Here is a 27,176-nt window from a genome sequence, read left to right on the forward strand (position 1 = left end):
ATCAGAAAACTTCAAATGCAGATTACAGAGGAATAGCAAATGCAGATTTCTTCACTAAAGGTATCAATGTAATCATTATTACAGCACCATTAAAGCCATATCTTTACTTTGCATTACAAAATCATGCTGATTGGTTCTCTTTAAGATGAAAAGCAATGAACTTGCAGAAGGGTTCACATAGTGGCAAAAAAAAGATGCCCCAGTGGATTTATCAGATTTTTATTAACCTTTGGTTGAAGGTAAAAAGTGAGTATCTCTGTATTTTTAAAAGTGAGTCCCTCAAAATATTTTTTAGGAATGACATTATAAGCAAATGCTTTAATCAATACATTTTGTAATTCACCCATATAAGTATTAATGGGATTTATAGAAGGTTTAACGTGTGTCCCTATCTTTTAATTGTGAAAGGCTTTTTTTTGCTTTTATCATCTGGACAGACCACAATGATGCCTGCATTGTCAGCTGCCTTATAAACTACATCACTTTAGGACTGTAATATTTTAAGTGCTTTGTGATAAGCTATCTTTGGTTACCTTTGGAAAAATAGATTTAAAATCTTTTACTACTAGTCTAATAAAGATTTCAACTCAAGGGCAAGGACAAAGGAGGGAACATCATGAACCAGGGATTAACTGAGTTAGGGAATGTTCCTTGTGTCTCTAAGGTCTGCTCACATAATAGATCCTCAAGTGCTGCCAAGATCTCCTTCTCAGTAGGACTCTCCAATCCCTTAACTGATTCCTTTGTATTTTATAGTAAAATGAAGACAGTGAGTACTTAATCCCTTGAAAAAGCAGGCATGCGAAACACACATAGGGACAGTAGTAATCATACGATGCACTTGGTATATATATCATTGGTAATATTTGTAAATTATATATATATATACATATATATATATACATATATATATATATATATATATATATATATACAGTTATATGAAAAAGTTTGGGCACCCCTATTAATCTTAAGCTTAATGTTTTTTAAGAATTGGTGTTTTTGCAACAGCTATTTCAGTTTGATATATGTAATAACTGTTGGACACAGTAATGTTTCTGCCTTGAAATGAGGTTTATTGTACTAACAGAAAATGTGCAATCTGCATTCAAACAAAATTTGACAGGTGCATAAGTATGGGCACCTCACCAGAAAAGTGACATTAATATTTAGTAGATCCTCCTTTTGCAAAAATAACAGCCTCTAGTCGCTTCCTGTAGCTTTTAATGATTTCCTGGATCCTGGATGAAGGTATTTGTGACCATTCCTCTTTACAAAACAATTCCAGTTCAGTTAAGTTTGATGGTCGCCGAGCATGGACAGCCCTCTTCAAGTGATCCCACAGATGTTCAATGATATTCAGGTCTGGGGACTGGGATGGCCATTCCAGAACATTGTAATTGTTCCTCTGTGTGAATGCCTGAGTAGATTTGGAGCGGTGTTTTGGATCATTGTCTTGCTGAAAGATCCATCCCCTGCGTAACTTCAACTTTGTCACTGATTCTTGAACATTATTGTCAAGAATCTGCTGATACTGAGTGGAATCCATGCGTCCCTCAACTTTAACAAGATTCCCGTTGCCGGCATTGGCCACACAGCCCCAAAGCATGATGGAACCTCCACCAAATTTTACTGTGGGTAGCAAGTGTTTTTATTGGAATGCTGTGTTTTTTTGCCGCCATGCATAACGCCTTTTTGTATAACCAAACAACTCAATCTTGGTTTCATGAGTCCACAGGACCTTCTTCCAAAAAGAAATTGGTTTCTCCAAATGTGCTTTTGCATACCTCAGCCGACTCTGTTTGTGGCGTGCTTGCAGAAACGGCTTCTTTCGCATCACTCTCCCATACAGCTTCTCCTTGTGCAAAGTGCGTTGTATAGTTGACCGATGCACAGTGACACCTTCTACAGCAAGTTGATGCTGCAGCTCTCTGGAGGTGGTCTGAGGATTGTCCTTGACTGATCTCAACATTCTTGCTCTCTGCCTTTCTGATGTTTTTCTTGGCCTGCCACTTCTGGCCTTAACAAGATCTGTCCCTGTGTTCTTCCATTTCCTTACTATGTTCCTCACAGTGGAAACTGACAGGTTAAATCTCTGAGACAGCTTTTTGTATCCTTCCCCTGAACAACTATGTTGAATAATCTTTGTTTTCAGATCATTTGACAGTTGTTTTGAGGAGCCCATGATGCCACTCTTCAGAGGAGATTCAAACAGGAGAACAACTTGCAAGTGGCCACTTTAAGTAGCTTTTCTCATGATTGCATACACCTGGCTATGAAGTTCAAAGCTCAATGAGGTTACAAAACCAAAAAAAGTGCTTTAGTAAGTCAGTAAAAAGTAGGTAGGAGTATTTAAAACAAGGAAATGATAAGGGTGCCCATATTTATGCTCCTGTCAAATTTTGTTTGAATGCAGATTGCACATTTTCTGTTAGTACAATAAACCTCATTTCAAGGCAGAAACATTACTGTGTCCAACAGTTATTACATATATCAAACTGAAATAGCTGTTGCAGAAACACCAATTTTTAAAGAACATTAAGCTTAAGATTAATAGGGGTGCCCAAACTTTTTCATATAACTGTATATATATTCGCGCGCTGGTCAGGTACACCAAAAAGGACAGATAAAATAATTTTTATTAAATAATTTTTATTAATATATTTAGAATGAGGATAAAAATAGTAGCAATATTGGAAGGAGGTGGCAGAGACAATCCTGGAATATGGACAAGGGTGATGGAGAAGGAAGTGGTAGTCCTATTGGAGAGAGAAAATATAATAAATATAATTAAATTAGGTAAAATTGATGTAGATAAAAGGATAAAAACTATGTGGTGTTAATAAAGGAATTCATGATTTGATAAAAGAGTATATGGGAGAAAGGTATTCACTTAAAAGGTAGGAGTTTTTTCTTGGGAAGGTCCTGGTGGGTCCTTGGGTTTGCTTATGTAAGGCTGTAAGTAAAATATGATAAGGGGATTGGTGATTAGCTGGAGTAAATAGAGGATAAAATGTGCTATAGAGCAAACTACCTGTAGAGTGTAGATGGTATAATTAGATGGTAGTTAGGGCTGGAGTGGACGCACTACTGTCCTGTAATAAAAAAAGGGGGGGGGGGGAGCGGGAGATTAAAAATATATAGGAGAGTTGATATTATTAGAAATGAATGGACAAAATCAGTACCTGCTGTATAGATGATAGCTGGCGCCTGATCCCTCTATGAGAGCTATAAGGAGCTCTGGTATTGTCCAGTGGGGGCCGTGCAGGGCCTCCGAGAATGAGGGGGTATAGTGCGGGTCTCTAAAGGTTAGACCCTAGGTCCTCATCATGAGAGGAGAGGGCAGTTGGAGCCCTGGAGGGATATAGACCTCATGGATGGAAGAGACCGTTCAAAATAGAAAGGTAGTCTTGTAGGTGGTAAGCGGTGCTTACGTATAGTTTGTATAGTACCCTGGAGGTGGGTAAATGCTTTTACTTGGGTAAAGAGGTGGCTATAAGTAGTGACGTATTTTGAAGCACATTGTTGTCACTGACCTGTGATCAGTATATGCAGCTGTCTGTCTGCGGAGCAAAGGGTAAACAGTGCTGGTATGACTTGTGTGGATGCTGCAGTTGGTGAACGAAGATGGCTCTGCAGCAACCGGCAAGAATACTGTGTCGTCACTGACCTGTGGTTCAGAGTGCGCCAGCGGCAGTGGAGTTCTTGCAGAGCACGAGGTAGGTAGTGCCATCGGGGAATCCTTATAGCTGGAGACCCAGATGAGTCATCACATTCAGGAGAAGGTGCTGTTCAACCTTGCTTCTAAAAGTGAGGGAGAGCATAGAGTCCCGGCCGGTGACATCCACTGCTCCCAGTCTCCTAGTGTTGCATGCGTGGGTAGGATCTGGCAAGGACCTGTATGACACGCTAACACGTGATAGACACGTGATTAATGCAGTACGGACACTGAATAGGACCAATTCCAACGTGTTTTGGAAACTCCGGTTTCCTTCCTCAGGGATGGTCCTATGGCAGTATGGGGTGCCTTTTATACTATATGGATGATTGGTCACATGATTATTCATTAAAAGCAAATAATTCAATATCGCTGTTCAATCCTTTGGGTCTCAGGGTATCAAGCTTAAATATCCACTGGCTCTCTGTACGGGACATTGATTTAATGAAGTCCCGCAGGCGCCAGTGCTTTAATATAACTTGAATGCCAGTGACCTGGATTCCTTGGGTGGATCCATTATGTTTGTCCAAAAAATGTTAGGATAGTGGATGTCCAGCAGGTCCGACTGACCATCCTACTAGCGCCTCTACACTCTGCTAGGTAATATTTGCACTTTTTGAACTACTTTACATATACTGTGACAATGCAAAAGCACTTTGCATCGCATTCCTACATATTGTAACTGATTGTGAGCATGCTATAAGAGGGCAATTTCACTCTAGTTGCAATTGTACTTCATAGCTTACACCTTATACTGTACTATAAGATATTTATTACCATTGAGTAATATTTTTGATAGTGCCCCAAACATTTCGATATGCTCTTTGTTCGTATACTCCTTTGGTGATCTTGACACTATCATATGAATTTTGTTCTTTTTAATATGATGTAATAATGCTGTTTTTTTTAAATGGTAAATTTATATACAATAAATCTGTTATGTTTTAATGATGAAACTGTGACTCCATTTTCCAAGTTTGTACTATTCTCTACAAAACTATACCCTTCACTATTACACAGCTATCTAAACCATGCTATGGTCCTATCAAGACATCAGCATTTATGCTGCACTATTTCCCTTCTTTTGGCTTTGAACAATTGAAATTAGCATATGGAAACTCAGATACTGTAAGTGGAAAGAACATATTGTAATTATTCAACTTCTTAGAACACCAGGTAATAACATGATCATGGTGAAATAAAAAACACATGCCAACAGCATAATATTGTAAGAATTTTGCTGATGACTAGGTTATAGTAAAATGGATGTAGATTACCTGTTATTGTGTACTGCATATAAAATAATTTTCTACATTGTAATCACTATTTTAATGATGTGGTAACTAAACTAGTTTTTTATGCAATCTGTTAATTTTTATTCAGTATGGGAGAACACTGTACATTCAACAGGTCGGAGGTGGAAATAAGCAGGGCTTTAAGAGAAGAATATTCCCAATGATTGGGCATGAATCAAAGTTTCGACTAATGATTTAGACACAAGTGTCTTTACATCTATGTTTACGATGCTATGCTCCAAAGCACATGACTCTATGTACTATACATTATATAGCAGAAGCATTAGGATATTTTCTCTTATTTTTAACATCATAGCTACTTAATAATTAAACCTGCATGTGCTAAAAGATCAAAGTGCTTCTACAGAGCCAGTGTAAACATGAGCTCACATCCTGTTTATACTCGGCGTAGACTTCTTTATTGCAGACGGAGCGTGGCATATCCCCATAGCCTGGGTGACTGCACTCTTGAGTCACATGTCTGTCTGTTATCATTTCTTGTGCCTAACCTGAAAAGAATTATTTTATTTATCCTGTTGTATTTATCCTGTCTTCTCTCATCCACATACATATTTTTAACTAATTCCTATTCACAGTCCTCCTTAGGGTTGTGCTCATATGTTGGGGTGACATCTTTACCAAGGTACTCCCTTGTGGCTGAAAACCATGCTGCCATGCAGATTAGCGTGCTTTGTAAATTATTGCAGCTAAAAGTTCTATCATTAGTATTGACCATGTGTGTATGCATTGAAACAACAGTTAACCATTCAGCCATTAACAATGATAATGCTTTTAGCTGCGGAACTTAACTGTAAAGGGATTGGCATTTAGTTTTGGTTTTCATTGTGGATGCACCTCTTCCACGATGCAGCCACAATGTGTGAACACAGCCTAAAATAATATTCATTCTCAAAGCCAATTTCCATTTGTATTTGACCATTAAATAGGTTGGACACTACCAAGACAGCTCCTTTTTAAATGAAGTAGTCCCTATTGTAAAATAAAAATAACAGATACACACCTCTCGCATTGGAGCCATATTAGCAATGTCTGTGCCAGATTTACTGTGTTTGCATAGCATTGTTGTGCTATGTGATCCCTGCAGCAAATAGGCAGCCACATTTGGGCTTCTGCATACATACTTCCTTCTGGTAATCTCATACCTCCCAAATGTCCCATATCCAGTGGGACAGTCCCAAATTGCGTGGGCAGTCCTGCTATTCCGGGCACGTCAGGGTTTTGTCCTAACTTCAACTCACTATTCAGTGTGATGTCTTTATCGCTTCGTAGCTCCTCTTCAGGGAGGCAGGGCTGGCATCTCTCTGAACCCTCTTGTATTCCTTAAATACAAATTTGTCTTATTTTCTTGTGATCTGGTCTCCCTGGGAATCAAACCCACAATCTCTATCATACCGCCCAGTAGCTAAAGCTATGAGCCACAGCCTATACTGGTCAGAATTTTGTATACTTGAAGCTGCATTGCAGACTGTGAACATACAGGCAGATTATACAGATATCTGTATTCTAGAGGGAAAATAAAACCCTATTTTTTTCTTTCTATATCATTACTCAAAAACAATGAAAATCAATTATGAAAATGCTATTTTCTCTTCTTGTGATCTTGATCTGGTCTTGCCAGGAATCAACTCGACAAACTTTATTATTGTAGGCAGCAGCTAAAGCTATAAGCCACAGCCGGCACTCATCAGCATTGGAGAATTTTGTATAATTGAAAATCCATTGCAGGCTCTGAATGCACAGTCAGATTATAGTGATACATAGAGGTGCATCTGCATATAGCAGTGTATTTCTATGTCCCTGCATTCTAGAAGTAAAGTAAAAGAAAGATGTATTTTTCTTCCTATAAAATTGCAAAAAAATAATGAAAAACAATTACAACAATGACATTTTTACTGTCATTTAAAAAAAATAATAAACATCACACATCAGCAAATAACATATTTGGTGTCCCCGCAATGGTAACAACCTGAACAGCACAGTGATCAGATTATTTATGGTGATCGGTAAATGGCTTAAAAAAAGCCGTGATTGATTTTTCTTCTTCATTAAAGCCAGAAATGTTTTTATGAAAATGGAACGCTGAGACCATATTCACACATAGAGTAAATGCTACAAAATTTCAACTGCGTTTTTTCTGCCGTGTCTGCACCACACAACACAATAACAATATTCTCTGATTATTGAGTGTTTGCTGCATTTCTTAATAGGATTTCACCCTTATTTGATGCATTTTTGGTGCAGACTAGTACAGGAAAGCTTTTACTCTACACTAGTGTTGAGCATTCCGATACTGAAATGTCGGGTATCGGCCGATATTCGCGGTATCGGAATTCCGATACTTAATTCCGATACTTTTACAATATCGAATACCGGAATCGGAAGTTCCCATAATGCCTGCGCTCTGCAGTGTCTCTGAAGGATGACAAGCTGGATGGCAGTGCTCAGCTGAGATCCAGCCTGTCATCAGAATGCCATCCCAGCGGGGGAGAATTCTCCTGATTGTTTAAAAGCCGGCGCGCGGTAAAAAGCCGCCGGCTTTTAAACAATCACACAGCCCCATACTGTTTCCCCGCAGCCTCCCACCCCGATCCTCCGCTCCCCTCACCACCTCCAATCCCAATCGTAAGTTAGGACCGGGCGGGGAGCGCAGCACCAAGGAGCGAAGGACCCGGGCGGGGAAGCTGGCAGTGAAAAGACTTCACCGCCGGCTTTCCCGTTCTGTGCTGCGCTTTCCCGCCAGTTATTTCAAATAAACAGCTGAGGTATCAGGTGATGCCGATCAGCTGTTCATTTGAAGTAGCCGCGGTGCCCTCAGAGGGTTCATGTGAGTTCATGCTTGACTGCATGAACTCACATGAACTTTCCCACGGCCGCACAGGTCAGCCTCACCTCCCAGACCATCAGACCGGTCATGATTAGTGTGTGTGCGGGTGTCTGTGCGTGTGTGTGCGGGGTGTGTGTGCGATGTCTGCGTGTGTGTGCGGGGTGTCTGTGCGATGTTTGTGGGTGTGTGCGGGTGTGCGCGGTGTCTGTGCGGTGTCTGTGCGATGTGTGCGGGTGTGTGCGTGCAGGCAGACATAGGCCGATGTGACACTACTACTCCCATCGGCCTATGTCTGTCCCCCGTCCACTCGTGCCAGCAGGATCATCTCGATGGGAGCAGTAGTTCCCATCAGCCTGATCCTGCTATATAAATTGCACTACTGTGTCCCCAATAAATTTTAAATACATGTCATTGGTGGCCAGTGGTTACCTACAATAAATTAGTTCATACATTACCTGTCCCCGCCGATCGCCACCTAAAATAAAGTAAAAAATAAAAAACTACACCTATACTCACCTAGACACCTAATTCCCCGAAGCCATCGATCTCCTGTAATAAAATATAAAATAATAAACCACAACCTTATCCTTACCCCTCCGTAGTAGTCCACGAGTGTCCCACGAAGATCTCCAGTTCAGAGCAGCCACATAGAATGTGACCGCTCTGAACCGCTGCCGCCGCTAGAATGACTGGGCCGTAAGGGTTCGCCGGAGTTCAGGCAGCGCTGCTCCGGTTAGCTCCTTTACGGCCCTGCTGTATCGTGAGAAATTCCCACGGTACAGCACTGCCATAAAGGAGGTCTCCGGAGCTGCGCTGCCTGAATGCACTCCGGTGACCTCAGTCAGTGGCTCCCGCTGCCGGGAGCGGACGTGTTCCCGGCAGTGTGAGCTTGCAGCAGCCATGCACAGCTGTCACCATCTCCAGATGTGACAGCTGTGCATGGGAGATCAGCGCAGGAACGTGGACAGGTAACTATTATTTTTAGTAAACTAAGAATTAAATAAAATTGTCTGTTTTATTTCAAATAAATTATTTTTTTCTGGGTGTAGTGTGTTTTTTCTTTTTAACACTTTGTAGGTTAGTAATGGGGGTGTCTTATAGACGCCCATCATTACTAACCTGGGCTTCATGGCAGCTGGCGCTGACATGAACCCCACCACTATTACCCCCTGCCACCGCACCAGGGCAGCGTGGAAGAGCGAGGCTAAGTGCCAGAATTGGCGCATCATATGGATGCGCCATTTCTGGGGCGGCTGATGGCTGGTGTTTCTAGCCTGGGAGGGGGCCATTATACATGGCACCCTTCCTGGGCTATTAATATCAGCCCCCAGCTGTCTGCCTAGCCTTTGCTAGCTATTAAAATAGGGGGGACCCCACGTCATTTTTTTGGGGGGGGTCCCCCATTTTAATAGCTAGTAAAGGCTAGGTATTCAGCTGGGGGCTGATATTAGTAGCCTGGGAAGCTCTGTGGGTTTTACCCCCTTCCCAGGCTTCAAACATCTGCCCCAGCCGTCTGCTTAACCTCCGCTAGAGACTAAAATTATGGGGGATCCCACGCCATTTTTTTTTTTAAATAAATCCTTTATTTTAACACTAAATGACATTTGAGGAGTTAATAAAGATGCAGTCCCTAAATTATTATTTATTTTTTAATTAATTTTTCCCAAAACTTTTGACTTGGGCTTCGCCATATTTTTGTATGCCAGCCAGGTACAGCATCCAGCTTCTATGAACGTGCCATTTTCCGGGGCGGCTGCGGACTGCAATTTGCAGCGGGTGGGGCCCAGAAAGCTCGGGCCTCCCTGCGCTGCAGATTCCAGCCCCCAGCTGCCTAGTTGTACCTGGCTGGACACAAAAATAGGGCGAAGCCCCACGTATTTTTTTTTTAAATTATTTCATGAAATTCATGGAATAATTAAGAAAAAAAGGGCTTCCCTATATTGTTGTGTCCGGCTAGGTACAAATAGGCAGCTGGTGGTTGGGGGCAGCCCGTTCCTGCCTGCTGTACCTGACTGGACACAAATATAGGGCGAAGCACGACATCAATTTTTTTTAATTATTTCATGAATTTCCTGAAATAATTTAAAAAAATTGACGTGGGGCTTCGCACTATATTTGTGTCCAGCCAGGTACAGCAGGCAGGAACGGGCTGCCCCAAACCACCAGCTGCCTATTTGTACCTGGTTGGACACAACAATATAGGGAAGCCCTTTTTTTCTTAATTATTTCATGAATTTCATGAAATAATTAAAAAAAAAAAATACGTGAAGCTTCTCCCTATTTTTGTGTCCAGCCAGGTACAACTAGGCAGCTGGGGGCTGGAATCTGCAGCGCAGGGAGGCCCAAGCTTTCTGCCCCCCCCCGCTGAAAATTGCAGTCCGCAGCCACCCCGGAAAATGACGCGTTCATAGAAGCTGGATGCTGTACCTGGCTGGCATACAAAAATATGGCGAAGCCCACGTCAAAAGTTTTGGGAAAAATTAATTAAAAAATAAATAATAATTTAGGGACTGCATCTTTATTAACTCCTCAAATGTCATTTAGTGTTAAAATAAAGGATTTATTTTAAAAAAAATTGATGTGGGGCTTCGCCCTATATTTGTGTCCAGCCAGGTACAGCAGGCAGGAACGGGCTGCCCCCAACCACCAGCTGCCTATTTGTACCTGGCCGGACACAACAATATAGGGAAGCCCTTTTTTAAAAAAATTATTTCATGAAATAATTAAAAAAAAATTGACGTGGAGCTTCGCACTATATTTGTGTCCAGCCAGGTACAGCAGGCAGGAACGGGGTGCCCCCAACCACCAGCTGCCTATTTGTACCTGGTTGGACACAACAATATAGGGAAGCCCTTTTTTTCTTAATTATTCCATGAATTTCATGAAATAATTAAAAAAAAAATGCGTGGGGCTTCGCCCTATTTTTGTGCCCAGCCAGGTACAACTAGGCAGCTGGGAGCTGGAATCCGCAGCCCTGGGAGGCCCAAGCTTTCTGGGCCCCACCCGCTGCAAATTGCAGTCCGCAGCCGCCACAGAAAATGGCGCGTTCATAGAAGCGCCATCTTCTGGCGCTGTACCCAACTCATCCAGGGCCCTGGTGCGGTGGCTCACTGGGTAATAAAGGGGTTAAGGCCAGCTTGGCATTATCAGCTGGCCCTAAGCCCGAAATTCATGGGGTCACGCCAATATTAGACATGACCACCATGAATTTCTAGTAAAGTATTTAAAAAAACACAACACCCAGAATAAAGTCCTTTAATTGAAATAAACACACAATTCTTTATTGTTCTAAATTAAACTATACTTACCATCACGCCCATTCCAGCTGAAGCCAACGATCTCCTGCAATAAAAGTAAAATAATAAAGCAACCTCATCCTTACCTTTCCATGGTTCCCACGACAGCTTCAGCTCTGCTACATCGAGATGACAGGCTGGACCGCAGCAGAACGCTGCCATTCAGCCTGTCATCCCGCAGACACTGAGAAGCGCAGGCATACTTGCACTCCTCAGTGTCTGGCTGTGACGGCATAAAGATGAGCCGAGGTCATGTCCAATGAACTCAGCTCACCTCATGCACGTCACTGACAGCGTGGGAAAATTCTCACGCTGAAGCGCTGAGTGCAGGAGAATTTTCCCACGCTGTCAGTGACGTGCATGAGGTGAGGTCATGTCCAATGAACTCAGCTCACCTCATGCACGTCACTGACAGCGTGGGAAAATTCTCCTGCACTCAGCGCTTCAGCGTGAGAATTTTCCCACGCTGTCAGTGACGTGCATGAGGTGAGCTGAGTTCATTGGACATGACCTCACCTCATGCACGTCACTGACAGCGTGGGAGAATTCTCACGCTGAAGCGCTGAGTGCAGGAGAATTTTCCCACGCTGTCAGTGACGTGCATGAGGTGAGCTGAGTTCATTGGACATGAGCTCACCTCATGCACGTCACTGACAGCGTGGGAAAATTCTCCTGCACTCAGCGCTTCAGCGTGAGAATTTTCCCACGCTGTCAGTGACGTGCATGAGGTGAGCTGAGTTCATTGGACATGACCTCGGCTCATCTTTATGCCGTCACAGCCAGACGCTGAGGAGCGCAAGCAAGCCTGCGCTTCTCAGTGTCTGCGGGATGACAGGCTGGATGGCAGCGTTCTGCTGCGGTCCAGCCTGTCATCTCGATGTAGCATAGCTGGAGCCGTCGTGGGAACCATGGAAAGGTAAGGATGAGGTTGCTTTATTATTTTTCTTTTATTGCAGGAGATCGTTGGCTTCAGCTGGAATGGGCGTGACTGTAAGTATGGTTTAATTTAGAACAATAAAGAATTGTGTGTTTATTTCAATTAAAGGACTTTATTCTGGGTGTTTGTGTTTTTCTTTAACTTTCACTATGGGGTTAGTAATGGGGGTGTCTTATAGACGCCTCTCCATTACTAACCTGGGCTTGATGTCAGCTGGCATTATAAGCTGACATCAACCCCAGCCCTATTACCCCACTGCCACCGCTACAGGGCAGTGGGAAGAGCGAGGCTAAGTGCCAGAATTGGCGCATCCTATGGATGCGCCATTTCTGGGGCGGCTGACGGCTGGTGTTTCTGGCCTGGGAGGGGGCCAATATTCATGGCACCCTTCCTGGGCTATTAAAATCAGCCCCCAGCTGTCTGCCTAGCCTTTGCTAGCTATTAAATTAGGGGGGACCCCACATTATTTTTTTGGGGGGGTTCCCCCATTTTAATAGCTAGTAAAGGCTAGGTATTCAGCTGGGGGCTGATATTAGTAGCCTGGGAAGCTCCGTGGGTATTACCCCCTTCCCAGGCTTCAAACATCTGCCCCAGCCGTCTGCTTAACCTCCGCTAGAGCCTAAAATTAAGGGGAACCCCACGCCAATTTTTTTTAAAATAAATCCTTTATTTTAACACTAAATGACAAGTACAGTAATCAACACTATCACTGTACTTCATATATATGTGACTGACATGTTTCTATCTATCTAATCTATGTGTGATTCTCTATTCTTTCTATTCTAAATTGTCAGGTACCGCTGCTGAATTGCCGGCCGGCTTTTTTAAAGAGACGGTGCACGAAAACACTAATATTTTTTTAAATAAATCCTTTACACTAAATGACAAGTTCTGTAAGCAACACTGTCACTGTACTTCATATATATGTGACTGACATGTTTCTATCTATCTAATCTATGTGTGAAGCTCTATTCTGTCTGTTGTAAATTGTCGGGTACCGGTGAATGCCGCTGATGAATTGCCGGCTTTTCATGTCATTCTACATTATTCTTAGTTGTTTTACTTCATGTAGAATTAACCTACAAGGAAAGAAAGGGTTTATTTTCATTCCGATATTTGTGTCCCATTGACTTGCATTGGTTTCCGGTATTGGAATCGGCGATATCCGATACTTTTTGGGTATCGGCCCGATCCAATCCGATACGATATTTCCTGATATCGGAAGGTATCGCTCAACACTACTCTACACTTAAAAATGCAACGGCATATTTTTTTACATGCTTTTCTTTCAGGTTCCACATAGAAGCCTATAGAGAGAAAATGCACCAAAACCGACCAGCATCTTTAGATGCACCGAGGGCTGAGTTTTCATGAAACCACATCCTCTTTTCTTGGACATTTAAGCTGTGTTCACATGTAGTGTAAATGCTGAGTTTTTTTCTGCTGCTTTTTATTTTTTGCACAGAAATTCTGCTGTGTTTAACTGTTAAAGCAAAGCGGATGTGATTTCATGAAAACTCCGTCCACTGTGCATTTAAAGACTCTACTGTTCAATTTGGGTGCTTTTTGTATCTCTAGAAACTTCTATGTGAAGCCTAAAAAAAAGTATGTAAAAACTGCAGATAGTTTTTTAACTGCAAAGTCAAAGCTTTTCTGTACTGTAAAAAACACTGCTTCAAATCTGCACCAACAACGCAAAATAATGGGGAAAATGCAATAAGAAACTGCAGTAATAATGGAGTAATCACTCCCCCCTCTGACATCTCCTCCTGCAAGGCTAGAAAGAAATGGTAAATGGGTGGCTTGGGGTGTGGTTAAGGGGGTGGTCAAAATTTGCCAAGGTGCTCATAGGGCGCCACATGGTTTGTCCCGCTTTCTATTCTGTAAAAGTTTGGAGGTATCGAGAAACTGAAAAAGAGAGATTGTAGCAGCTTAATAGAATCCTCTGATTGGCTGCAGCGCTCACACGGCATAACAATGCCATGCAAACCTTGGCAGATCTGATGCAGACAACCCCAGAAAAGTGATGTGGAAGGCGAGTATAAGTCATTTTTATTTTATAAAGGAGACTACTTTATTTAAAAAGACGTTGTACAGATAGTGGGCAACCACTTCATGAAGTGTTTGAGTGGGACTGAAAAATGTGAGGTTGCTACGACACATAACTGTAGATTACGTGGAATTTAAGGGTGACACCCAAGAAACTGATTCTGCTCTCCAACAGTTTGAACAGCTAATGTAGTTTTTTCAAGAGCTTGCTGACTTCTCACCTGAATTAAAACTGTAGATGGTCACCGCTCACCTTATATTATGTATACACCTGTGGGTGTGTAGAGGGCAAAATTGGCTTCAGCAAAGATAATGGGCTTAACCATCTTGTAGCTGCTTCTAGTACATGTGCTGACATGTTTGATAAGCTTTTGTTTCTTATTTTTATTATGCCATGAATAGTTGGCTGGCTGAATCATATAAATGATTGGAGTATAAATAAATATGACCTATTTTTTTTTTTTAGAATGGACACATAACATGATTAATTTAAATGGCATTGTTTGAGTCTATAAATATTCTTTATTTAATTACAAAACTAATCTGACATCATCCTACAGTCATCCATTAGTCATTCGTGCTGTATTTATCAAATTGTAGTTAAGACCTGTAAGCAAATAATAAATTCTAAGTAATAAAACCATTTAAAATAATTATTGTAAATTTCTCAGCAATTACCTGATTTAAAAACATCACAATCTATCTCCTTGTTTCAGTGGCAGACACGGGTGAAAAAGGGCCCATGTGCAAGAACAGTATATGGGCCCCTCTTTGTGTCTGTGACAGAACCAGCTTGCTGCTTTGAATGTAGAAGTGAACCCCTAACCTGTTGGGCCCCTCTGCGGCTGCACAGGTTGTACCAATGGTATATCCACCCCTGCCTTGCTTGCAATATGTAAAGAATAAAAAAAAGCTGTTATTAACCAATTTACAACATATGACGTATATTTACAGTTGAAACCTGAAATTTACATACACTATATAAAAAGACACATATGCATGTTTTTCTCAATATCTGACATGAAATCAGAATAAACCTTTCCCATTTTAGGTCAATTAGGATTACCATAATTTTTAATATTTGCCAAATGCCAGAATAATGAGAGAGAGAGAATGTTTTAAGACATTTTTATTACTTGCTGCAAAGTCAAAAGTTTACATACATTTCATTAGCATTTGGCACCATTGCCTTAAACTGAATGACTTGGGTCAAACGTTTGGGATATCCTTCCACAAGCTTCTCACAATAGTTGGTCAGAATTTGGGCCCATTCCTTCAGACAAAACTGGTGTAACTGATCCAGGTTTATAGATCGCCTTGCTCACACCTGCCTTTTCAACATTGACTTTGTTATCCTTAAGCCACTTTGTTACCATTTTAGCAGTATGCTTCGGGTCATTGTCCATTTGGAAGACCCATTTCCTCCCCAATCATTAACTTCCTGGCTGATGTCTTGAGATGTTGCTTCAGTATTGCCACATAATCTTCTTTTCTCATGATGTCATCTATTTTGTGAAATGCACCAGTCCCTCCTGCAGCAAAACAACCCCACAACGTGATGCTGCCACCCTCGTGTTTCACAGTTTGGATGGTATTTTTAGGCTTCCAAGCTTCTCCCTTTTCCTCCAAATGTAACGATGGTCATTATGCCCAAAAAGTTCAATTTTAGACCACAGGACATGTCTCCAAAAATTAAGGTCTTTGTTCCTGTGTGCATTTGCAAACATTAATCTGGCTTTTTTATGTTTCTTTTGGAGTAATGGCTTCTTCCTGGAAGAGTGGCCTTTCAGCCCATGTTGATACAGTACCCATTTTACTGTGGATATTGACATAATCTTACCAGCTTCTGCCATCATCTTCACAAGGTCTTTTGCTGTTGTCCTTGGGTTGATATGCACATATCGGACCAAAGCACGTTCATCTCTGGGACACAGCACCCGTCTCCTTCCTGAGCGGTATCATGGCTGTACATTCTCATCTTGTTTGTTCTTGCGTATAATTGTACAGATGAACAAGGCACCTTCAACTATCTTAAAATTGTACCCAAGGATGAGCCAGACTTGTGCAAGTCCACAATTCTCTTCCTGATATCTTGGCTGATTTCTTTAGACTTTCCCATGATGCTACCCAAAGAAGCAGTGTGTTTCAGGTGTCCATTTAAATACATCCACAGGTTTGTCTCTAATTTACTCAGATGTTGCCAAAAAAAACTATCAGAAGCTTCCAAACAGATGACATCATCATATGGAGAGTCCAGAATTGTTTAAAGGCATAATAATCTTAGTGTATGTAAACTTTTGACTTTGCAGTAAGTAATAAAAATGTCTTAAAACATTCTCTCTCTCATTATTCAGGCATTTGGCAAATATTAAACATTATTGTAATCCTAATTGACTTAAAACTAGAAAGATTTATTCTGATTTCATGTCAGATATTGAGAAAAACATGCATATGTGTCTTTTTATATACTGTATGTAAACTTCTGGCTTCAACTTTATGTCATATGTCATGTTGCTGCCTTTAATGCAGGCTCCGACACTGTCTGATCTTTCCCCGCACATGACAGCCGATTTAATCAGCTGTCATGTGCCTTTCTCAGCAGTTGTTAATCAGTTAAATTCTGCTGTCAGTCTCTGAAAGGGGGATTCAACATGCACCGGCCGAAAGCGCAACACAAATATCGCCCATCGGCACCCCTGTAACGTGATCGCAGGGCGCCAATGGGTTGTAATGACAGCCGAAGGTCTGCAGAAGACCTCCGTGCCTGTCATTTTGATACTCCTGTGAATGCTAGCTTGTGGCCGGCGTTCATTGGAGATCGTGATTTCCGCTACACATAGCAGTGCTGAAGTACTGCTATGTATAGCACAGGCGATTGGACAATTGCTTTTTATGTCCCCTAAGGCTATGTGCCCACGTTGCATTTATGAAGCAGAAAATTTCTGCTGCATAAATGCAAGTCCTCTCCCGGAAAAACGCATGCGGAATTCCGCACGCGTTTATCGCGCATTTTTCGCGCGTTTATCACACGTTTTCCACATGCGGAATTGCCTTGCGTTTTTTATGCATTGGACAAAGGCAATTCCGCTTGCGGAAACGCAAAATTAAATGACATGCTGCGGATTTTTGAACGCGGCATAAACGCTGCGGAAAAATCCGCAGCATGTGCATAGAACTTGCGGAATCCCATTGGGGACCATGGGGTGCGGATATACATGCGTTTTTCAAGCGTTTACGCTGCGGAAATTCCGCAGCATATACGCTTGAAAAATGCTACGTGGGCACACAGCCTAAGGGGACTATTAAATAAAGTAAAAAGTGAAAACATTTTTCTTTTTTTAAAATATGAAAAAATAAAAAAAAACACAAAAGTTCAAATCACCGTCCTTTTGCCACAATGAAAATAAAACAATTAAAATAAAAAAATACACATTTGACAATACTGTGATCAGAAACGTACGATTTATCAAGATATAAAATAATTTAATCCGATTGGTAAATGGCGTAACGCTAAAAAAATCATAACGCCAGAATGCGTTTTTTTTTTTTTGGCCGCCGCAATATTGTAATAAAATGCAATAACAGGCGATCAAAACATCGTATCTACCCTAATATGGTATCAATAAAAAGGATAGCCTAGGGCGCAAAAAATAAGTCTTCATCCAGCCCCTGATCCTGAAAACTTGAAAGGCTATGGGTCTTTGAAATTGGCGACTTAAGCAGAATTTTTTTTTCTTACACATTTTGTAATTTATTTTCACCACTTAAATTAAAAAGAACCTATACATGTTTGGTATCTGCTTACTTGTACTGACCTGGGGAATCATAATGCCAGGTCAGTTTTACCATACAGGGAACATTGTAAATAAAAAAAAACAAAAAGCAATTGTGGAATTACACTTTTTTTTGCAATTTCACCCCACTTGAAATTTTTTTCCCTTTTTCCAGTACACTATATGGTAAAATTAATGGTGCCAATCCAAAGTACAACTCGTCCCACAAAAAACAAGCCCTTATATGGCTATATTGAACGAAATAGAAAAAGTTATAGCTCTTGGAAGAAGGGAAAGAAAAACTGAAAAAAAAAGGAAAATAGCCATGGAGTGAAGGGGTTAAGTTGCTTTTATTGCAGTATATCTCAGATCAATCAATTCAGTGACACTGACTAAACTGCAACAGCCCTTCCATATATATTTCACTGTGAATTACTATTCACAGACTGAGACTAGTATTCCCATTTTCAGTCTGCTGAAGCACTGAAAAACAGTACATCACAATCATAAAATGATGCTTCTTGACTGACCCACATCTTTTATACTGGCTGTGAATCCCACCCTACTTGGTAGCCAGGGCCAATGTCAGCACCCGGCGCACCTGGGCAAGTATGGGGCCCTGAGCAGGCGGAGGGCCCGCTCGCTGTCGGGCACCCCGCCGCGCTATGGGACCCGTGAGCAGAGGAGACCGGTGTTAGCTCCCTCCCCCCCGCTTGCTCAGGGCCCCGGCAGCTGGCACAATACTTACCTCTCCCTGTGAGACTCCGCAGCAGGTCCTGTCTCTTCCGCGGCTGCTGCACTGTGACGTCTCAGGTCAGAGGGCGCGGTGACGTGCTGTTGGTAGCACTAGTCCATGTGATGTAATAGCTACAGGGCATTATAGAGTAGCCCGTCTGTTGCCATTAGCCAAGTCTTTTAGTCTTCAACAGTGTTTGAAATGGCGCTGGTAAGTTTTTTTTTTGCAAATCCTCACTAATCAAATTGAAGAGCGTTTTGCATTCGTGTGGAACCACAAATTTCAAGAAATTTAGCTTTACCTTAATCCTCTGGGGATCAATCTACTCATCTCTAGTTTTTCACAAAGGTTACTTCTTTAGTGGCTTTAGATATTTTAATCAGATGTTTATATGGTTAGTGAAGTACAATTATAAGCATTTCATTTTTTTAAAACATTTAACAAATACATCAAGTTTCTGCAAAGATTCAATATGCTGACCCTTGTTTTTCAAGACTTCTGCAGTTCAGCCTGGCATGCTGGACATCAGCTTGTGGGCCAAATTTGGACTGATGGCAACCAATTCTTTCCTAATCAGTACTTGGAGTTTATCAAAATTTCTCTGCTTTTGTGTGCCTATCTGCTTTTCGAGTATTGACTAATTGTAGCCCATGGGACTGAGATCTGGGTAGTTTCCTGACTATGGACCCACAATTTCAACGTTTTCTTTACCCAGCCAATTAGTTATAGCTTTTGCCTTGTGATATGGTGTTCCATAATGCTAGAAAATATTTTTCTTGGATCAATGGCAGAAGTTGCTTTTGGAGGATGTTTAGATTCCATTTGCTCTTCATGGCAAAGTTCTTAGGCAAAATTGATAGTGAGCAAACTACCTTGAATGAAAAACAGACCCACACTTGAATGGTCTCAGGGTGCTTCACTGTTGACATGATACATGACTAATGGTAGCACTCACCTTTTCTTCTCTGGACAATCATACTTCTGGATGTCCCAAACAGTCTGAATGGGCTCTCAGAGAAAATAACTTTACTCCAATCCTTTGCAATCCATCCATATACGTCCTGCCTAATTTGAGTCTGTCCTTGAATATTTTTCTTGAAGAAAGTTGGCTTCTTTGCTGCCCTTCTTGACAACAGGTTAGCTTCCAAAAGCTGTCACCTAACTGAGCATGCAGATGAACTGACACCTGCCTGCTGCCATTACTGAGCAAGCTCTGCTCTGGTGTTGAACTGATCCTATAGCTGAATTCTCTCTAGGAGAATTGAAGCAGTTGAACCACTCTACTTGAATTGAGTTTTTGTGATTGTTAATTTTCATGGCAAGGAATGAGTTTGCAATTTTTGTAAATTCATCTGATCACTCTTCATAACAATCTAGAGTTAATGCAAATTACCACTATAAAACCTAAATTGTCAAACTCGAAATTTTTGGCTATGGCTATAGATTATTTTGAAAGATGATGCTTTGTGCTATGGTAAATATTCAGAACATAAAACTATGAGTCATACATGCTTGGTAGCATGTTAAATTTCTATATAACATCTTATGCCCTGAACTTCAGTGCTGGTTTCAAAGGGAAATACATTTCTATTTGCCATTTTCTTTTATGAGTCAGTGTATATAACTGCTAACAAACAGATATTATTTCTAAATTAAACCTGGTCTATTTGTCTATTACATGGATTCCCACTTCCCATTTAATTGGTCTCATGTAATAATATTCTGCTACTGCACATCAGAATTGCAGCTGGTTGACCTTCTCCCACCATGAGTAGTTTTACAGGAGTTTTGAGTTCCTAGCAGGTGACAAAAAGTCTTAAAGAAGCACTCCAATGATGTTTTGTTTAACTAATTCTATGTATATGTGTATGTACTGTAGTTTGTGTTTCTATTAATATACTCACCTACTGCCGCTTTCTCCAATATCCAGTTCTGTTTTGCTCCTCTTCTCAGTGAAGTCATCACTTTTTCTCTTGGTCACACTGTGCTCTGTGTAACCTACAAGTGGATTTTGCAATGTAAGACTATGGAATGTCTGAATGAGGCACCATAGTCTCACATTTTAAATGAAATTTCCGGCTCACACATAGAGTATAGAGTGATCCGGATAGTCTGAAAGGCAGTTATGTAACTCAGAAGAGGAGCGGAACGGCACTGAATACCTGAGAAGACGGCAGTAGGTGAGAATATTAATACACACACTACATTATATACCATATGCACAAATTTAGTGAAAAAAATGAGAGTTCTTCTTTAATAAAAATCTAAACTTCAATGTTTATTTATGGCTGTTGAATAGTTAACGTATAATTTAGTTCAATACACTTAGAGTAGTTGTGATTGACACATATTTAATGCAAATATTAAATAAGAGAAAAGGTAATCATAATGAATCAATTTTACTTTTAAATATGTATCTGTCCTTTCTTTATATTGTACAATTTGAATTGTCTATGTGGTGATGGTCATATTGCTATAAATGTAGCTGTGGGACATTTTTAATTGGAATCACAGGATACTATTTAATGCTTGTGTGTCCCCAACAGCAGATGCCTGAAAAAGTGGTGCGTCCTTGAAACCTCTATGTGTGTGTACACAGAAGACAAAAAAGTACTGCAAAAGGCGAACATGACCACCTGGGGCGGATATTTATTGTAAACTATTACTATCTTTGGAGCAGTAATCAACGGAATTTTGCACATTGTTCAATTGTTATTTATGTTGTCTAGGAAATAAAGATTTTGCAAAGTGAAAATTTTGTGTGGATCTTTTCAATTACTGACTTGTGCAATTTTCACACTGGCCAATGGGGTCATTTATACTCTAACTTCCGGTTGTTTCAGTAAACAACACATGTACTTACTACAATGATTGGATCCCCAACCTGTTCTTTTGTTTTAAAGCATTTCATGAGCTTATACAAAGTAAATTGTGAAGTGTGGGTGGACTGTGACATCACCTATTGTGACTGGTAGATCTTGTGTTATTAACTATGTATAGAGGTGTTACCTGTTATTATAATCCTGCCTCTGATGATCAGGAGCCTTGCTAAAATCTATTCTTGAAAGGAAGAAGTAGGAAAATGACAAGATTAATCATTTTGCGTTTTAACCTGCTATCGCCGAAGCCTATTTTCATCTTCCTGAGCAGGCCAAATTGCTCAAATCTGACATGTATTACTTCATGGGGTAATAACTCTGGATGGCTTCCACATATATCAATGATTCTGAGATTGTATTTTTTCATGACACATTGTACTTTTTTGGGATAGAAAGGAAAATGTAGTCCACCTGGTGCAATACCTTCAATGAGGAAAAAGGGTTTCCTGAGTACTCTCACCTTTTGATGAGGGCACAGCACCAGATAGGACATAAAAATCAACCCACCATTGCATTTCTGCTGCATTCATTTGTGGTCCAAGAGATAAGAATGGATATTTTAGATATGCATCGGGTGCAAAAGGAACTCTGGGAAAAATGTAATAGGACCTACCGTAGTTGTGGATGCACTTGATGAACACAATGGCTCTAGATGAAGTGCTGAAATACTAAGAGCTTGAGGACTACAAAATGTATTCAATAAATAATTAAAGTAGATACAGCAATGCGTTTCAACCACCATCATCAGGCTTATAAAAATAGACTAGTTGCACACACTATAAATACTTCCTGCACATGAAATATACAATTAATTACATTTATAATTGACTAGGTAAAATAAAACACCTCACCTGAGTATTTACTCTGTGAATTACCAGAATTGCTTTGTCTGTGAAGCTTTGGTATATGGCATTACAATAGAATGGCTGAGATGCTATGAGGGTGTCTACTGGGTCTGATAGATCTTTTGGTGGAATTAAGTATTTAATTCTTGCAATGTTCCTGTAATGGAAATTTTGATTAAAGAGAGACAAATATCCATCAATGTCCCCAATATACTAATATACCCAAAATGCATTATTGATCTGTTCTCCGAAGAATTGTGTCTTTAAGGAATATGGATGTGGAAGTTTCTCTTTTGCTGTCAAGTACTGACCTCTGAAGAGAACTTAAGCGAGAGACACAGCCATTACACAGTACACAGTCTGTGAGCAGGAGAAGTTTTGTCCCTTCCATTCTTGCACTCCTAATGGATAGTCTGTGTTATGCACACGCCCGGACTGACTGGCGTGTGCGTGTTTAGTGATCCCACTGGAACATGAACCGGAGAGTGTCTGGAGGGGCGTAACTAAGTATCTACCCGATCTGACCAAAGTCGCACGACGGCTAACGACGCCAGTGCACCAGGGAGGAACCGAGCAGAGGGACCAGGTGCTACACCAGGTCAGACCCCGGACACGGCTGTTGACCCACACCGGAGAATACAGGAACAGGCAGGTTAGGCTGGCACACTGACAGGTGGGTATAGGCAGGCACGGCAGGTATGAAGACAGGCGGGCACTGGTAAGCACGACTGGTATGCAGGGAGGGAGTACTGGCAAGCACGGCAGGAGTGCCGATAGGGAGGCACTAGCAGGTTGGAGCACAGACTGGATAAGGTCCAGTACAGACTGGGACTCAGGAACAGAACCGCAGATGCAGTAGACAAGCAGAGCAGAGCGAGGCCACCGGAGTGGTGAACAAGAGCAGAGCAGGGCGAGGCTGCCGGAGTGGTGAGCAAGAGCAGAGCGAGGCCACCTGGAGCGGTGAGCAAAGGCAGGGCAGAGCGAGACCGCCTGGAGCGGTGAGCAAAGGCAGAGCAGAGCGAGACCGCCTGGAGCGGTGAGCAAAGGCAGAGCAGAGCGAGGCCACCTGGAGCGGTGAGCAAAGGCAGAGCAGAGCGAGGCTGCCTGGAGCAGTGAGCAAAGGCAGAGCAGAGAGAGACCACCTGGAGCGGTGAGCAAAGGCAGAGCAGAGCGAGACCGCCTGGAGCGGTGAGCAAAGGCAGAGCAGAGCGAGGCCGCCTGGAGCGGTGAGCAAAGACAGATCAGAGCGAGGCCGCCAGGAGCGGTGAGCAAAGGCAGAGCAGAGCGAGAACCGTTGGAGCGGTGAGCAAGGCAGAGAAGGCAGGAACCGCCGGAGCGGTGAGCAAGGCAGAGCAGAGAGAAACCGCTGGAGCGGTGAGCAAGGCAGAGCGGGCAGAGACCACCGGAGTGGTGAGCAAGGCAGAGCAGGCAAGAACCACCGGAGTGGTGAGCAAGGCAGAGTAGAGCGAGAACCGCCGGAGCGATGAGCAAGGCAGAGCAGGCAGGAACCGCCGGAGCGGTGAGCAAGGCAGAGCAGAGAGAAACCGCCGGAGCGGTGAGCAAGGCAGAGCAGGCAAGAACCGCCGGAGTGGTGAGCAAGGCAGAGCAGGCAAGAACCGCCGGAGCGGTGAGCAAGGCAGAGCGGGCAAGAACTGCCGGAGCGGTGAGCAAGGCAGAGCAGGCAAGAACCGCCGGAGCGGTGAGCAAGGCAGAGCAGGCAAGAACCGCCAGAGCAGTGAGCAAAGGCAGAGCAGAGGGGACAGGGCTCTGCTCACACAGAACAGACTGGAAGGGAAAGGCAGAACCAGATACACACAAGATACTTGCAATGAAGTAGCGAGTGGACTCTAAACTCACAAACGGAAGTACAGCGACAACGAGTAGGAGTTAGGTGCAGGTTCAGACTCTGCAGAAAAAGGGAAGGTAGGACATAGAGAAAGACAGGTAACAGGCTAGGAGAGTGTTCAGACAGGAACTGAGTGTTCAGAGAGGAACTGACACTGCAGCAAGATACATGAGCGAGTCTGGGTATGCGGCCCCCAGAAAAGGCGGAACGAACAGGCTAGGAGCGTGTTCAGACTGGCCCGGAAATACAGCCTCCAGGAAGGCGGACAGACAGGAAAGAAAACACAGATAACAGATCTAGGTATGCGGCCCCTAGAAGGCGGGACAAACAGGCTAGGGTACAGTTCAGACAGGAACTGCTACAGAAAGAGATACAGCAGCCAGTCTGGGAATACAGTCCCCAGAGTGGTGGAAATAGACAAGAACAGAACAGGACCTGGCACACTCAGAGTCAAGGAGAACACTGAATGATAGCGTTGCTCAGGCATCAGCTTCCAGGTGAAGCTGGTTTAAATGTCCAGTGACTGACAGCAATAGGCTGAGGATGCATTAGGGGTGTGCCCACAGCAGCTACAAGAAACAGGAAGTGACCGGGCCGCCGCCCGAAGCAGTCAGAACAGAGACAAACAGACAGCATGGAAAGAAGCCAGGCTAGCAGACTGGACTGATGATCAAGTTTGCGATCTTGCATAGTGGGAGATGGTGCCCTATGCAAGAATGCCGCCAGGTATGTTACAGTCTGATCTTACATCAGCAATCCTAATATCTCCAGTGTGAGAAAAGGCTGCTCACACTGCTGTCCTGTCATTCTGATCTAATACTATAGATACCAGAGGTGCTGAGGTAAGAAGAGGCTGCTCACACTGCTGTCCACTCTGTCTATATGATCTAATACTATAGATACCAGGGGTGCTGAGGTAAGAAGAGGCTGCTCACACTGCTGTCCACTCTGTCTATATGATCTAATACTGGAGATACCAGGGGTGCTGAGGTAAGAAGAGGCTGCTCACAGTGCTGCCAACACTGTCTATCTGATCTAACACTGGAAATACCAACGGTATGTGGTAAGAAGAGGCTGCTCACACTGCTGTCTACCCAGTCTTTCTGGTCTAATACTGGAGATACAAAGGATGCTGAGGTAAGAAGAGTCTGCTCAAATTGCTGTTTGTCCTATCTTTCTGATCAGTGTAACAAAATGGTGGCCATTTTAATCCTTCAGTGATTACCTCCCTGGACAAAACAAGTGTGATTTGCTAATTAAAGGTATTTTGGAATTTATGTACACTGATATTTCCTTTAGTTTTTTTCTATTCTATTACTGGACAAGTAAAATTATAATACTCATATCAGGAGATGTCGGTGCTATATACTTCTGTGTATGGACCTCTGTGGTTGTGATGTGAATAACAGCCTGTCCAGATTTTTGTTAGGATTCACATTATTTTAATGAATTTGAAAAGTTGTTTTGTGAGGAATTGGGAGTACATAACTGTAGTTTTCATTTTTATTTCATAAATCAATAGTACACATGAAAATAAGCAACTTTGTGACATATCTTATCAGAGGAATCTGCTTCTTTCTCTGCCAAAATTGATCAATCAGTATCAACATTCTCAATTCTGAGGTAAAATATGTATTCAGTGAAGAGAGACTTCCCCATTTGTGAGATAGCAGATAATAGGGAGAGCCGGAGCAAGTGGACTCCAAGTGCGCTGCTGATTAAAGAACAGACTGAAAGACAAATTACGGTAATTGAAGATGGTTTATTTGTCAACGCGTTTCAGAGTCAAATCTGACAGTTTCCTCAGGACAACCACATGACCTTCACATGTGAATTCCGAAAATGGACTTCTCCGGGATGTCCGTTTTAGGCTGAATGCCCACGTAGCGTTTTTCAAGCGTTTATGCTGCGGAATTTCCGCAGTGTAAACGCTTGTTAAACGCTAGGTAATCCGCACCCCATAGTCCCCAAGGGGATTCCGCAAGTTCTATGCACATGCTGCGGATTTTTCCGCAGCGTTTATGCTGCGTACAAAAATCCGCAGCATGTCCATTAATTTTGCGTTTCCGCAAGCGGAATTGCCTTGTGCAATGCATTAAAAAACGCAAGGCAATTCCGCATGTGGAAAATGCGCGATAAACGCATGAAAAACGCGCAATAAACGGGTGCGGAATTCCGCATGCGTTTGTCCGGGAGAGGACTTGCAGAAATGAAGCAGAAATTTTCTGCTTCATTTCTGCAACGTGGGCACATAGCCTCAGTGTTTAGAGTTCGGATGCTGAGAGAAAGATTCTGTGGGGGTACTCTGCTTCCTTTGGCAGCCCCCTAACCCTTACTATGACCATTTTAGAGCACCCAAGTTCAGGTTCCCATTGACATCTATGGGGTTCGGGTTCAGGTTAGGGTAGAGTTCTGGTACCTGAATTCAATTTTGGACTAAAGTTCGGTTGAGTCCGACGAACCTGAACATCCGCGGGTCCGCTCATCCCTATCTATGAGGTAAGCATTATTATTTTTGCATTTTTTAATCATTTCCCTGGCCCTCTATGGTTCAGCAAATTGGCTGCCGCAGCTGGAGGCCGTTTTTCTTGAGAATGCCAACTTTTGTAAAATTCAAGAAAAATTCTATTCCGTTCAAAAAAATTTGCTCATCTCTACTATAACATGTACCCTGCTATTCAATGCAACAAAAACATATATAATAAAGGATAAATATTTTACATTAAAAGCCATATACTACTGTGTGGCAGCTTCCAAAAATTATATTATAAAAATTTACATCTTATGCAGTTTCACAATTTCTGTTATTCTTTTCTTCCAATGCTTGTAGGACTTTCTCACTACAGAATAGCACGGAGAGTCTCTAGAGACATCCTGAGATGGAATCTATCAGTGATAATTAGCCAAGCTATTCCCAATTCCTGAATGGATTTATCACCATGGTGCAATGAGCATAG

Source organism: Phyllobates terribilis, unplaced genomic scaffold (assembly GCF_046119375.1).
Source record: "Phyllobates terribilis strain yellow unplaced genomic scaffold, ASM4611937v1 Scaffold_11__3_contigs__length_659146591, whole genome shotgun sequence".
Taxonomy (NCBI): domain Eukaryota; kingdom Metazoa; phylum Chordata; class Amphibia; order Anura; family Dendrobatidae; genus Phyllobates; species Phyllobates terribilis.